This window comes from Gorilla gorilla, chromosome 4, assembly GCF_029281585.2.
Source record: "Gorilla gorilla gorilla isolate KB3781 chromosome 4, NHGRI_mGorGor1-v2.1_pri, whole genome shotgun sequence".
Taxonomy (NCBI): Eukaryota; Metazoa; Chordata; class Mammalia; order Primates; family Hominidae; genus Gorilla; species Gorilla gorilla.
The window spans coordinates 180,054,885-180,069,969 of NC_073228.2; the positions used below are offsets into that span (position 1 = coordinate 180,054,885).

Sequence of the window (15,085 nt, forward strand, 5' to 3'; positions counted from 1 at the left end):
TGATTTATAGTCCTTTGGGTATATACCCAGTAATGGGATGGCTGGGTCAAATGGTATTTCTAGTTCTAGATCCCTGAGGAATCGCCACACTGACTTCCACAATGGTTGAACTAGTTTACAGTCCCACCAACAGTGTAAAAGTGTTCCTATTTCTCCACATCCTCTCCAGCACCTGTTGTTTCCTGACTTTTTAATGATTGCCATTCTAACTGGTGTGAGATGATATCTCATTGTGGTTTTGATTTGCATTTCTCTGATGGCCAGTGATGGTGAGCATTTTTCCATGTGTTTTTTGGCTGCATAAATGTCTTCTTTTGAGAAGTGTCTGTTCATGTCCTTCGCCCACTTTTTGATGGGGTTGTTTGTTTTTTTCTTGTAAATTTGTTTGAGTTCATTGTAGATTCTGGATATTAGCCCTTTGTCCGATGAGTAGGTTGCGAAAATTTTCTCCCATTTTGTGGGTTGCCTGTTCACTCTGATGGTAGTTTCTTTTGCTGTGCAGAAGCTCTTTAGTTTAATTAGATCCCATTTGTCAATTTTGGCTTTTGTTGCCATTGCTTTTGGTGTTTTAGACATGAAGTCCTTGCCCTTGCCTATGTCCTGAATGGTAATGCCTAGGTTTTCTTCTAGGGTTTTTATGGTTTTAGGTCTAACATTTAAGTCTTTAATCCATCTTGAATTAATTTTTGTATAAGGTGTAAGGAAGGGATCCAGTTTCAGCTTTCTACATATGGCTAGGAGTTTTCCCAGCACCATTTATTAACTAGGGAATCCTTTCCCCATTGCTTTTTTTTCTCAGGTTTGTCAAAGATCAGATGGTTGTAGATATGTGGCGTTATTTCTGTCTCTGTTTTGGTACCAGTACCATGCTGTTTTGGTTACTGTAGCCTTGTAGTATAGCTTGAAGTCAGGTAGCATGATGCCTCCAGCTGTGTTCTTTTGGCTTAGGATTGACTTGGCGATGCGGGCTCTTTTTTGGTTCCATATGAACTTTAAAGTAGTTTTTTCCAATTCAGTGAAGAAAGTCATTGGTAGCTTGATGGGGATGGCATTGAATCTATAAGTTACCTTGGGCAGTATGGCCATTTTCACAATATTGATTTTTCCTACCCATGAGCATGGAATGTTCTTCCATTTGTTTGTATCCTCTTTTATTTCATTGAGCAGTGGTTTGTAGTTCTCCTTGAAGAGGTCCTTCACGTCCCTTGTAAGTTGGATTCCTAGGTATTTTATTCTCTTTGAAGCAGTTGTGAATGGGAGTTCACTCATGATTTGGCTCTCTGTCTGTTATTGGTGTATAAGAATGCTTGTGATTTTTGTACATTGATTTTGTATCCTGAGACTTTGTTGAAGTTGCTTATCAGCTTAAGGAGATTTTGGTCTGAGACAATGGGGTTTTCTAAATATACAATCATGTCATCTGCAAACAGGGACAATTTGACTTCCTCTTTTCCTAATTGAATACCGTTTTTTCCTTCTCCTGCCTAATTGCCCTGGCCAGAACTTCCAACACTGTGTTGAAGAGGAGTGGTGAGAGAGGGCATCCCTGTCTTGTGCCAGTTTTCAAAGGGAATGCTTCCAGTTTTTACCCATTCAGTATGATATTGGCTGTGGGTTTGTCGTAAATAGCTCTTATTATTTTGAGATACGTCCCATCAATACCTAATTTATTAAGAGTTTTTAGCATGAAGGTTGTTGAATTTTGTCAACAACCTTTTCTGCATCTATTGAGATAATCATGTGGTTTTTGTCTTTGGTTCTGTTTATATGCTGGATTACATTTATTGATTTGCGTATATTGAACCAGCCTTGCATCCCAGGGATGAAGCCCACTTGATCATGGTGGATAAGCTTTTTGATGTGCTGCTGAATTCGGTTTGCTAGTATTTTATTGAGGATTTTTGCATCAATGTTCATCAAGGATATTGGTCTAAAATTCTCTTTTTTGGTTGTGTCTCTGCCCGGCTTTGGTATCAGGATGATGCTGGCCTCATAAAATGAGTTAGGGAGGATTCCCTCATTTTCTATTGATTGGAATAGTTTCAGAAGGAATGGTACCAGTTCCTCCTTGTACCTCTGGTAGAATTCGGCTGTGAATCCATCTGGTCCTGAACTCTTTTTGGTTAGTAAGCTATTGATTATTGCCACAATTTCAGCTCCTGCTATTGGTCTGTTCAGAGATTCAACTTCTTCCTGGTTTAGTCTTGGGAGGGTGTATTTGTCAAGGAATTTATCCATTTCTTCTAGATTTTCTAGTTTATTTGCGTAGAGGTGTTTGTAGTATTCTCTGATGGTAGTTTGTATTTCTGTGGGATCGGTGGTGATCTCCCCTTTATCATTTTTTATTGCGACTATTTGATTCTTCTCTCTTTTTTTCTTTATTAGTCTTGCTAGCGGTCTATCAATTTTGTTGATCCTTTCAAAAAACCAGATCCTGAATTCATTAATTTTTTTTTCTTTTTTTTTTTTATTATACTTTAAGTTTTAGGGTACATGTGCACATTGTGCAGGTTAGTTACATATGTATACATGTGACATGCTGGTGCGCTGCACCCACTAACTCATCATCTAGCATTAGGTATATCTCCCAATGCTATCCCTACCCCCTACCCCCACCCCACAACAGTCCCCAGAGCGTGGTATTCCCCTTTCTGTCTCCATGTGATCTCATTGTTCAATTCCCACCTATGAGTGAGAATATGCGGCATTTGGTTTTTTGTTCTTGTGATAGTTTACTGAGAATGATGATTTCTAATTTCATCCATGTCCCTACAAAGGACATGAACTCATCATTTTTATGGCTGCATAGTATTCCATGGTGTATATGTGCCACATTTTCTTAATCCAGTCTATCATTGTTGGACATTTGGGTTGGTTCCAAGTCTTTGCTATTGTGAATAATGCCGCAATAAACATACGTGTACATGTGTCTTTATACCAGCATCATTTATAGTCCTTTGGGTATATACCCAGTAATGGGATGGCTGGGTCAAATGGTATTTCCAGTTCCAGATCCCTGATGAATCGCCACACTGACTTCCACAGTGGTTGAACTAGTTTACAGTCCCACCAACAGTGTAAAAGTGTTCCTATTTCTCCACATCCTCTCCAGCACCTGTTGTTTCCTGACTTTTTAATGATTGCCATTCTAACTGGTGTGAGATGATATCTCATTGTGGTTTTGATTTGCATTTCTCTGATGGCCAGTGATGGTGAGCATTTTTCCATGTGTTTTTTGGCTGCATAAATGTCTTCTTTTGAGAAGTGTCTGTTCATGTCCTTCACCCACTTTTTGATGGGGTTGTTTGTTTTTTTCTTGTAAATTTGTTTGAGTTCATTGTAGATTCTGGATATTAGCCCTTTGTCCGATGAGTAGGTTGTGAAAATTTTCTCCCATTTTGTGGGTTGCCTGTTCACTCTGATGGTAGTTTCTTTTGCTGTGCAGAAGCTCTTTAGTTTAATTAGATCCCATTTGTCAATTTTGGCTTTTGTTGCCATTGCTTTTGGTGTTTTAGACATGAAGTCCTTGCCCATGCTTATGTCCTGAATGGTAATGCCTAGGTTTTCTTCTAGGGTTTTTATGGTTTTAGGTCTAACATTTAAGTCTTTAATCCATCTTGAATTGATTTTTGTATAAGGTGTAAGGAAGGGATCCAGTTTCAGCTTTCTACATATGGCTAGCCAGTTTTCCCAGCACCATTTATTAACTAGGGAATCCTTTCCCCATTGTTTTTTTTTCTCAGGTTTGTCAAAGATCAGATAGTTGTAGATATGTGGCATTATTTCTGAGGGCTCTGTTCTGTTCCATTGATCTATATCTCTGTTTTGGTACCAGTACCATGCTGTTTTGGTGACTGTAGCCTTGTAGTATAGCTTGAAGTCAGGTAGTGTGATGCCTCCAGCTTTGTTCTTCTGGCTTAGGATTGACTTGGCGATGCGGGCTCTTTTTTGGTTCCATATGAACTTTAAAGTAGTTTTTTCCAATTCAGTGAAGAAAGTCATTGGTAGCTTGATAGGGATGGCATTGAATCTATAAATTACCTTGGGCAGTATGGCCATTTTCACAATATTGATTCTTCCTACCCATGAGCATGGAATGTTCTTCCATTTGTTTGTATCCTCTTTTATTTCATTGAGCAGTGGTTTGTAGTTCTCCTTGAAGAGGTCCTTCACGTCCCTTGTAAGTTGGATTCCTAGGTATTTTATTCTCTTTGAAGCAGTTGTGAATGGGAGTTCACTCATGATTTGGCTGTCTGTCGTTGGTGTACAAGAATGCTTGTGATTTTTGCACGTTGATTTTGTATCCTGAGACTTTGCTGAAGTTGCTTATCAGCTTAAGGAGATTTTGGGCTGAGACGATGGGGTTTTCTAGATATACAATCATGTCATCTGCAAACAGGGACAATTTGACTTCCTCTTTTCCTAATTGAATACCCTTTATTTCCTTCTCCTGCCTAATTGCCCTGGCCAGAACTTCCAACACTATGTTGAATAGGAGTGGTTAGAGAGGACATCCCTGTCTTGTGCCAGTTTTCAAAGGGAATGCTTCCAGTTTCTACCCATTCAGTATGATATTGGCTGTGGGTTTGTCATAGATAGCTCTTATTATTTTGAAATACGTCCCATCAATACCTAATTTATTGAGAGTTTTTAGCATGAAGCGTTGTTGAATTTTGTCAAAGGCTTTTTCTGCATCTGTTGAGATAATCATGTGGTTTTTGTCTTTGGCTCTGTTTATATGCTGGATTACATTTATTGATTTGCGTATATTGAACCAGCCTTGCATCCCAGGGATGAAGCCCACTTGATCATGGTGGATAAGCTTTTTGATGTGCTGCTGGATTCGGTTTGCCAGTATTTTATTGCGGATTTTTGCATCAATGTTCATCAAGGATATTGGTCTAAAATTCTCTTTTTTGGTTGTGTCTCTGCCCGGCTTTGGTATCAGGATGATGCTGGCCTCATAAAATGAGTTAGGAAGGATTGTCTCTTTTTCTGTTGATTGGAATAGTTTCAGAAGGAATGGTACCAGCTCCTCCTTATACCTCTGGTAGAATTTGGCTGTGAATCCATCTGGTCCTGGACTCTTTTTGGTTGGTAAGCTATTGATTATTGCCACAATTTGAGATCCTGTTATTGGTCTATTCAGAGATTCAACTTCTTCCTGGTTTAGTCTTGGGAGAGTGTATGTGTCAAGGAATGTATCCATTTCTTCTAGATTTTCTAGTTTATTTGCGTAGAGGTGTTTGTAGTATTCTCTGATGGTAGTTTGTATTTCTGTGGGATCGGTGGTGATATCCCCTTTATCTTTTTTATTGCGTCTATTTGATTCTTCTCTCTTTTTTTCTTTATTAGTCTTGCTAGCAGTCTATCAGTTTTATTGATCCTGTCAAAAAACCAGCTCCTGGATTCATTAATTTTTTGAAGGGTTTTTTGTGTCTCTATTTCCTTCAGTTCTGCTCTGATTTTAGTTATTTCTTGCCTTCTGCTAGCTTTTGAATGTGTTTGCTCTTGCTTTTCTAGTTCTTTTAATTGTGATGTTAGGGTGTCAATTTTGGATCTTTCCTGCTTTCTCTTGTGGGCATTTAGTGCTATAAATTTCCCTGTACACACTGCTTTGAATGCGTCCCAGAGATTCTGGTATGTTGTGTCTTTGTTCTCATTGGTTTCAAAGAACATCTTTATTTCTGCCTTCATTTCGTTATGTACCCAGTAGTCATTCAGGAGCAGGTTGTTCAGTTCCCATGTAGTTGAGCGGTTTTGAGTGAGTTTCTTAATCCTGAGTTCTAGTTTGATTGCACTGTGGTCTGAGAGATAGTTTCTTACAATCTCTGTTCTTTTACATTTTCTGAGGAGAGCTTTACTTCCACGTATGTGGTCAATTTTGGAATAGGTGTGGTGCGGTGCTGAAAAAAATGTATATTCTGTTGATTTGGGGTGGAGAGTTCTGTAGATGTCTATTAGGTCCGCTTGGTGCAGAGCTGAGTTCAATTCCTGGGTATCCTTGTTGACTTTCTGTCTCGTTGATCTGTCTAATGTTGCCAGTGGGGTGTTAAAGTCTCCCATTATTAATGTGTGGGAGTCTAAGTCTCTTTGTAGGTCACTCAGGACTTGCTTTATGAATCTGGGTGCTCCTGTATTGGGTGCATATATATTTAGGATAGTTAGCTCTTCTTGTTGAATTGATCCCTTTACCATTATGTAATGGCCTTCTTTGTCTCTTTTGATCTTTGTTGGTTTAAAGTCTGTTTTATCAGAGACTAGGATTGCAACCCCTGCCTTTTCTTGTTTTCCATTTGCTTGGTAGGTCTTCCTCCATCCTTTTATTTTGAGCCTATGTGTGTCTCTGCATGTGTCTTTATCCAATTTGCCAGTCTGTGTCTTTTAATTGGAGTATTTAGCCCATTTACATTTAAAGTTAATATTGTTATGTGTGAATTTGATCCTGTCATTATGATGTTAGCTGGTTATTTTGCTCGTTGGTTGATGCAGTTTCTTCCTAGTCTCGATGGTCTTTACATTTTGGCATGGTTTTGCAGCGGCTGGTACCAGTTGTTCCTTTCCATGTTTAGTGCTTCCTTCAGGAGCTCTTGTATGGCAGGCCTGATGATGACAAAATCTCTCAGCATTTGCTTGTCTGTAAAGGATTTTATTTCTCCTTCACTTATGAAGCTTCGTTTGGCTGGATATGAAATTCTGGGTTGAAAATTCTTTTCTTTGAGAATGTTGAATACTGGCCCCCAGTCTCTTCTGGCTTGTAGAGTTTCTGCCGAGAGATCCGCTGTTAGTGTGATGGGCTTCCCTTTGTGGGTAACCCGACCTTTTTCTCTGGCTGCCCTTAACATTTTTTCCTTCATTTCAACTTTGGTGAATCTGACAATTATGTGTCTTGGAATTGCTCTTCTCAAGGAGTATCTTTGTGGCATTCTCTGTATTTCCTGAATCTGAATGTTGGCCTGCCTTGCTAGATTGGGGAAGTTCTCCTGGATAATATCCAGCAGAGTGTTTTCCAACTTGGTTCCATTCTCCCCATCACTTTCAGGTACACCAATCAGACGTAGATTTGGTCTTTTCACATAGTCCCATATTTCTTGGAGGCTTTGTTCGTTTCTTTTTATTCTTTTTTCTCTAAACTTCCCTTCTTGCTTCATTTCATTCATTTCATCTTCCATCGCTGATACCCTTTCTTCCAGTTGATCATATCAGCTCCTGAGGCTTCTGCATTCTTCACGTAGTTCTCGAGCCTTGGCTTTCAGCTCCATCAGCTCTTTTAAGCACTTCTCTGTATTGGTTATTCTAGTTATACATTCGTCTAAATTTTTTTCAAAGTTTTTAACTTCTTTGCCTTTGGTTTGAATATCCTCCTGTAGCTTGTAGTTTGATCGTCTGAAACCTTCTTCTCTCAGCTCGTCAAAGTCATTCTCCATCCAGCTTTGTTCCATTGCTGGTGAGGAACTGCGATCCTTTGGAGGAGGAGAGGTGCTCTGCTTTTTAGAGTTTCCAGTTTTTCTGCTCTGCTTTTTCCCCATCTTTGTGATTTTATCTACTTTTGGTCTTTGATGATGGTGATGTACAGATGGGTTTTTGGTGTGGAATGTCCTTTCTGTTTGTTAGTTTTCCTTCTAACAGACAGGACCCTCAGCTGCAGGTCTGTTGGAGTTTGCTAGAGGTCCACTCCAGACCCTGTTTGCCTGGGTATCAGCAGCGGTGTCTCCAGAACAGTGGTTTTTCGTGAACCGCGAATGCTGCCGTCTGATCGTTCCTCTGGAAGTTTTGTCTCAGAGGAGTACCCGCCCGTGTGAGGTGTCAGTCTCCCCCTACTGGGGGGTGCTTCCCAGTTAGGCTGCTCAGGGGTCAGGGGTCAGGGACCCACCTGAGGAGGCAGTCTGCCCGTTCTCAGATCTCCAGCTGCGCGCTGGGAGAACCACTGCTCTCTTCAAAGCTGTAAGACAGGGACATTTAAGTCTGCAGAGGTTACTGCTGTCTTTTTGTTTGTCTGTGCCCTGCCCCCAGAGGTGGAGCCTACAGAGGCAGGCAGGCCTCCTTGAGCTGTGGTGGGCTTCACCCAGTTGGAGCTTCCCGGCTGCTTTGTTTACCTAAGCAAGCCTGTGCAATGGCGGGCGCCCCTCCCGCAGCCTTGCTGCCGCCTTGCAGTTTGATCTCAGACTGCTGTGCTAGCAATCAGCGAGACTCCATGGGCGTAGGACCCTCCAAGCCATGTGCAGGATATAATCTCCTGGTGCACCGTTTTTTAAGCCCGTCGGAAAAGCACAGTATTAGGGTGGGAGTGATCCAATTTTCGAGGTGCCGTCTGTCACCCCTTTCTTTGACTAGGAAAGGGAACTCCCTGACCCCTTGCACTTCCAGAGTGAGGCAATGCCTCACCCTGCTTCGGCTCGCACATGGTGCGCTGCACCCACTGACCTGCGCCCACTGTCTGGCACTCCCTAGTGAGATGAACCCGGGACCTCAGATGGAAATGCAGAAATCACCCGTCTTCTGCGTCACTCGCGCTGGGAGCTGTAGACCGGAGCGGTTCCTATTCGGCCATCTTGGCTCCTCCCCCCGAAGAGCTGAAAATTCTAAAAATCAGAGTGCCTCTTCTCCTCCAAAGGAATGCAGCTCCTTGCCAGCAACAGAACAAAGCTGGACAGAGAATGACTTTGACGAGCTGAGAGAACAAGACTTCAGACAATCAAACTTCTTCTAGCTAAAGGAGCATGTTTGAACCCATCGCAAAGAAGCTAAAAACCTTGAGAAAAGATTAGACGAATGGCTAACTACAATAACCAATGAAGAGAAGTCCTTAAATGACCTGATGGAGCTGAAAACCATGACACGAGAACTACGTGATGCATGCACAAGCTTCAGTAGCCGATTCGATCAACTGGAAGAAAGGGTATCAGTGATTGAAGATCAAATGAATGAAATGAAGCAAGAAGAGAAGTTTGGAGAAAAAAGAGTAAAAAGAAACGAACAAAGCCTCCAAGAAATATGGGACTATGTGAAAAGACCAAATCTGCGTCTCATTGGTGTACCTGAAAGTGACGGGGAGAATGGAACCAAGTTGGAAAACACTCTTCAGGATATCATCCAGGAGAACTTTCCCAACCTAGCAAGGCAGGCCAACATTCAAATTCAGGAAGTATAGAGATTGCCACAAAGATACTCCTCGAGAAGAGCAACTCTGAGACACATAATTGTCAGATTCACCAAAGTTGAAATGAAGGAAAAAATGTTAAGGGCAGCCAGAGAGAAAGGTTGGGTTACCCACAAAGGGAAGCCCATCAGACTAACAGCTAATCTCTTGGCAGAAACTCTATAAGCCAGAAGACAGTGGGGACCAGTATTTAACATTCTTAAAGAAAAGAATTTTCAACCCAGAATTTCATATCCAGCCAAACGAAGCTTCATAAGTGAAGGAGAAATAAAATCCTTTACAGACAAGCAAATGCTGAGAGATTTTGTCACCACCAGGCCTGCCGTACAAGAGCTCCTGAAGGAAGCACTAAACATGGAAAGGAACAACCGTTACCAGTCACTGCAAAACCATGCCAAATTGTAAAGACCATCGAGACTAGGAAGAAACTGCATCAACTAACAAGCAAAATAACCAGCTAACATCATAATGACAGGATCAAATTCACACATAACAATATTAACCTTAAATGTAGATGTGACCAATGCTCCAATTAAAAGACACAGACTGGCAAATTGAATAAAGAGTCAAGACCCATCAGTGTGCTGTATTCAGGAGACCCATCTCACATGCAGAGACACACATAGGCTCAAAATAAAGGGATGGAGGAAGATCTACCAAGCAAATGGAAAACAAAAAACGGCAGGGGTTGCAATCCTAGTCTCTGATAAAACAGACTTTAAAGCAACAAAGATCAAAATAGACAAAGAAGGCCATTACATAATGGTAAAGGGATTAATTCAACAAGAAGACCTAACTATCCTAAATATATATGCACCCAATACAGGAGCACCCAGATTCATAAAGCAACTCCTTAGAGACCTGCAAAGAGACTTAGACTCCCACACAATAATAATGGGAGACTTTAACACCCCACTGTCACCATTAGACAGATCAATGAGATAGAAAGTTAACAAGGATATCCAGGAATTGAACTCAGCTCTGTACCAAGCGGACCTACTAGACATCTACAGAACTCTCCACCCCAAATGAACAGAATATACATTCTTCTCAGCACCACACCACACTTATTCCAAAATTGACCACATAGTTGGAGGTAAAGCACTCCTCAGCAAATGTAAAAACAAATTATAACAAACTGTTTCTCAGACCACAGTGCAATCAAACTAGAACTCAGGGTTAAGAAACTCACTCAAAACCGCTCAACTACATGGAAACTGAACAACCTGCTACTGAATGACTACTGGGTACATAATGAAATGAAGGCAGAAATAAAGGTGTTCTTTGAAACCAATGAGAACAAAGACACAACATACCAGAATCTCTGGGATACATTTAAAGCAGTGTGTAGAGGGAAATTTATAGAACTAAATGCCCACAAGAGAAAGCAGGAAAGATCTAAAATTGACACCCTAACATCACAATTAAAAGAACTAGAGAAGCAAGAGCAAACACATCCAAAAGCTAGCCAGCAGAAGGCAAGAAATAACTAAGATCAGAGCAGAACTGAAGGAGATAGAGACACAAAAAGCCCTTCAAAAAATCAATGAATCCAGGAGCTGGGCAATAAAAAATGGTAAAGGGGTTATCACCACCAATCCCACAGAAATACAAACTAACCTCAGAGAATACTATAAACACCTCTATGCAAATAAACTAGAAAATCTAGAAGAAATGGATAAATTCCTGGACACATACACCCTCCCAAGACTAAAGCAGGAAGAAGTTGAATCCCTGAATAGACCAATAACAGGCTGTGAAATTGAGGCAATAATTAATAGCCTACCAACCAAAAAAAGTCCAGGACCAGATGGATTCACAGCCAAATTCTACTGGAGGTACAAGGGGGGGAGCTGGTACCATTCCTTCTGAAACTATTCCAATTGATAGAAAAAGAGGGAATCCTCCCTAACTCATTTTATGAGGCCAGCATCATCCTGATACCAAAGCCGGGCAGAGACACAACTAAAAGAGAGAATTTTAGACCAATATCCCTGATGAACATTGATGCAAAAATCCTCAATAAAATACTGGCAAACCGAATCCAGCAGCACATCAAAAAGCTTATCCACCATGATCAAGTGGGCTTCATCCCTGGGATGCAAGGCTGGTTCAATATACGGAAATCAATAAATGTAATCCAGCATATAAACAGAACCAAAGACAAAAACCACATGATTATCTCAATAGATGCAGAAAAGGCCTTTGACAAAATTCAACATCCCTTCATGCTAAAAACTCTCAATAAATTAGGTATTGATGGGACGTATCTCAAAATAATAAGAGCTATTTATGACAAACCTACAGCCAATATCATACTGAATGGGTAAAAACTGGAAGTATTCCCTTTGAAAACTGGCACAAGACAGGGATGTCCTCTCTAACCACTCCTATTCAACATAGTGTTGGAAGTTCTGGCCAGGGCAATCAGGCAGGAGAAGGAAATAAAGGGTATTCAATTAGGAAAAGAGGAAGTCAAATTGTCCCTGTTTGCAGATGACATGATTGTATATTTAGAAAACCCTATCGTCTCAGCCCAAAATCTCCTTAAGCTGATAAGCAACTTCAGCAAAGTCTCAGGATACAAAATCAATGTGCAAAAAATCACAAGCGTTCTTATGCACCAATAACAGAGAGCCAAATCATGAGTGAACTCCCATTCACAATTGCTTCAAAGAGAATAAAATACCTAGGAATCCAACTTACAAGGGATGTGAAGGACCTCTTCAAGGAGAACTACAAACCACTGCTCAACGAAATAAAAGAGGACACAAACAAATGGAAGAGCATTCCATGCTCATGGATAGGAAGAATCAATATCATGAAAATGGCCATACTGCCCAAGGTAATTTATAGATTCAATGCCATCTCCATGAAGCTACCAATGACTTTCTTCTCAGAATTGGAAAAAAACTACTTTAAAGTTCATATGGAACCAAAAAAGAGCCTGCATTGCCAAGACAGTCCTAAGCAAAAAGAACAAAGCTGGAGGCATCACACTACCTGACTTCAAACTATACTACAAGGCTACAGTAAACAAAACAGGATGGTACTGGTACCAAAACAGAGATATAGACCAATGGAACAGAACAGAGCCCTCAGAAATAATACCACACATCTACAACCATCTGATCTTTGACAAACCTGACAAAAACAAGCAATGGGGAAAGGATTCCCTATTTAATAAATGGTGCTGGGAAAACTGACCAGCCAAATGTAAAAAGCTGAAACTGGATCCCTTCCTTACACCTTATACAAAAATTAATTCAAGATGGATTAAAGACTTAAATGTTAGACCTAAAAGCATAAAAACCCTAGAAGAAAACCTAGGCAATACCATACAGGACATAGGCATAGGCAAAGACTTCATGTCTAAAACACCAAAAGCAATGGCAGCAAAAGCCAAAATTGACAAACGGGATCTAATTAAAGAGCTTCTGCACAGCAAAAGAAACTACCATCAGAGTGAACAGGCAACCTACAGAATGGGAGAAAATTTTTGCAATCTGCCCATCTGACAAAGGGCTAATATCCAGAATCTACAAAGAACTCAAACAAATTCACAAGAAAAAATCAACCCTATCAAAAAGTGGGTGAAGGATATGAACAGATACTTCTCAAAAGAAGACATTTATGCAGCCAACAGACACATGAAAAAATGCTCATCATCACTGGCTATCGGAGAAATGCAAATCAAAACCACAATGAGATACCATCTCACACCAGTTAGAATGGCAATCATTAAAAAGTCAGGAAACGACAGGTGCTTGAGAGGATGTGGAGAAATAGGAACACTTTTACACTGTTGGTGGGACTGTAAACTAGTTCAACCATTGTGGAAGACAGTGTGGCGATTCCTCAAGGATCTAGAACTAGAAATACCATTTGACCCAGCCATCCCATTACTGGGTATATACACAAAGGATTATAAATCATGCTGCTGTAAAGACACATGCACATGTATGTTTATTGTGGCACTATTCACAATAGCAAAGACTTGGAACCAACCCAAATGTCCATCAATGATAGACTGGATTAAGAAAATGTGGCACATATACACCATGGAATACTATGCAGCCATAAAAAAGGATGAGTTCATGTCCTTTGTAGGGACATGGATGAAGCTGGAAATCATCATTCTCAGTAAACTATCGCAAGGACAGAAAACCAAACACCGCATGTTCTCACTCATAGGTGGGAATTGAACAATGAGAACACTTGGACACAGGAAGGGCAACATCAACACACCGGGGCCTGTAGTGGGGTTGGGGGCTAGGGGAGGGATAGCATTAGGAGATATATCTAATGTAAATGACGACTTAATGGGTGCAGCACACCAACATCGCACATGTATACATATGTAACAAACCTGCATGTTGTGCACATGTACCCTAGAACTTAAAATATAATAATTTTTTAAAAAGTTATAAATAAATAAAAATAAAATGTAAGCAAACACTTAAAAAATAAAATAAATTGAAAGAATAAAGAAAAAATCCTAAGGAATCAACAAAAAAAAGTTTACTCAAACTAGTGAACTTAGCAAGTTTGCAGGATACAGTATCAATATACATAAATCAAGTATATTTATATTAGCAATGGACAATTGGAAAATGAAGTAAAAATACATTTCTATTTTCAATATCATTAAATTCTTGAGGATAAATAGGTTTCATAGGTTCAGTGGAGACATGATAGAGGAATGGGTTAGTTTAACCAGCGGGGAGAAGTGATCTGGAAGGATCACTTCTGTGGTGTCTGTGCTGTGTCTTGAAAGACAAGAAACTCCAAACAATCAAAGGGATGATAGTCATTCCAGGTAAAAGGACAAAAGCAAACATTCCTAGGCCCTAGGTGATCCACCGCGCCTAGCCGGTGATGGGTTTTAAATAGTCCAGGCACAGTGGCTCGTGCCTGTAATCCCAGCACTTTGGGAGGCCAGAGCGGGGGGATCACCTGAGGTCAGGAGTTCGAGACCAGCCTGGCCAACATGGTGAAACCCCATCTCTACTAAAAATACAGAAATTAGTCTGGTGTGGTGGTGTACATCTGTAATCCCAGCTACTTGGGAGGCTGAGGCAGGAGAATCGCGTGAACCCAGGAGGCAGGGTTTGCAGTGAGCCAAGATTGTACCACTGCACTCCAGCCTAGGCTAACAGAGCGAGACTCCATCTCAAGAATAAATAAATAAATAAATAAATAAATGGGAGAGACCTGGTGATGTTGCATTTTAGCAGTTGGCTATGGGAGAGGAGTTGAGTTCAGACCTTTGATGGCCTTTCAGCTATTTATGTTCAGTTCTTGCCATTGAGAGCCAAGCCACCAAAGGTGGTGATACTATATGGCTGCTTCCTAAGAATGAGGCATTAGATTTCACCAAGCAATCCCTATTCCAGGATGAGGGAATCCCTATTCCAGGATGCCAACTTCTCACTTGACCCACTCAGAATTCTGTACTCTGCTTTGGTGCTGTTAACAATGGTGACCATCTATTAAGAGAAATAGCATGGTAGCTGTGATAGCAGCAATAGTATTGCTAGCCTCAGGGCCCTAAAGTACCAGTGGCAGTAGTATCCAAGTAAGTGAGAAGACAGAAGGTAGAGCAATATTTTTGCAGGCTCATGGTACAGAGGTTGATTACAATACCTCTGTACTGTATCATTAGGCTTTGTGAATAGCCTGATCAATTTGCCAAGGAATGGAAGTGGAGATCGGAAGTTTTCATTAATTTACTTACTTAGGGCTCAGACTTACACTATTGGTTTTATTACCCTTGTTATATTATCTTTCATATCTGTTTCTAGGTTGATTACATATTGAATCAAGTTGTACATTCCTAGGCCCTCACAGGGAAAGAAGGAGACAGATCTGTGTTTGAATGTCTGTCTCTGCTACTTAGCTGTATAATCTTAAGGTAGATAACCT

At 40.6% G+C, this 15,085-nt stretch overlaps 1 protein-coding gene across 4 annotated transcripts in view; it reads left to right on the forward strand.

Annotated features, from left to right (window-relative positions):
• SIMC1 (SUMO interacting motifs containing 1) overlaps window positions 1-15,085 on the forward strand; it is a 103,472-nt gene that overhangs the window by 34,192 nt on the left and 54,195 nt on the right. The window lies entirely within an intron of this gene.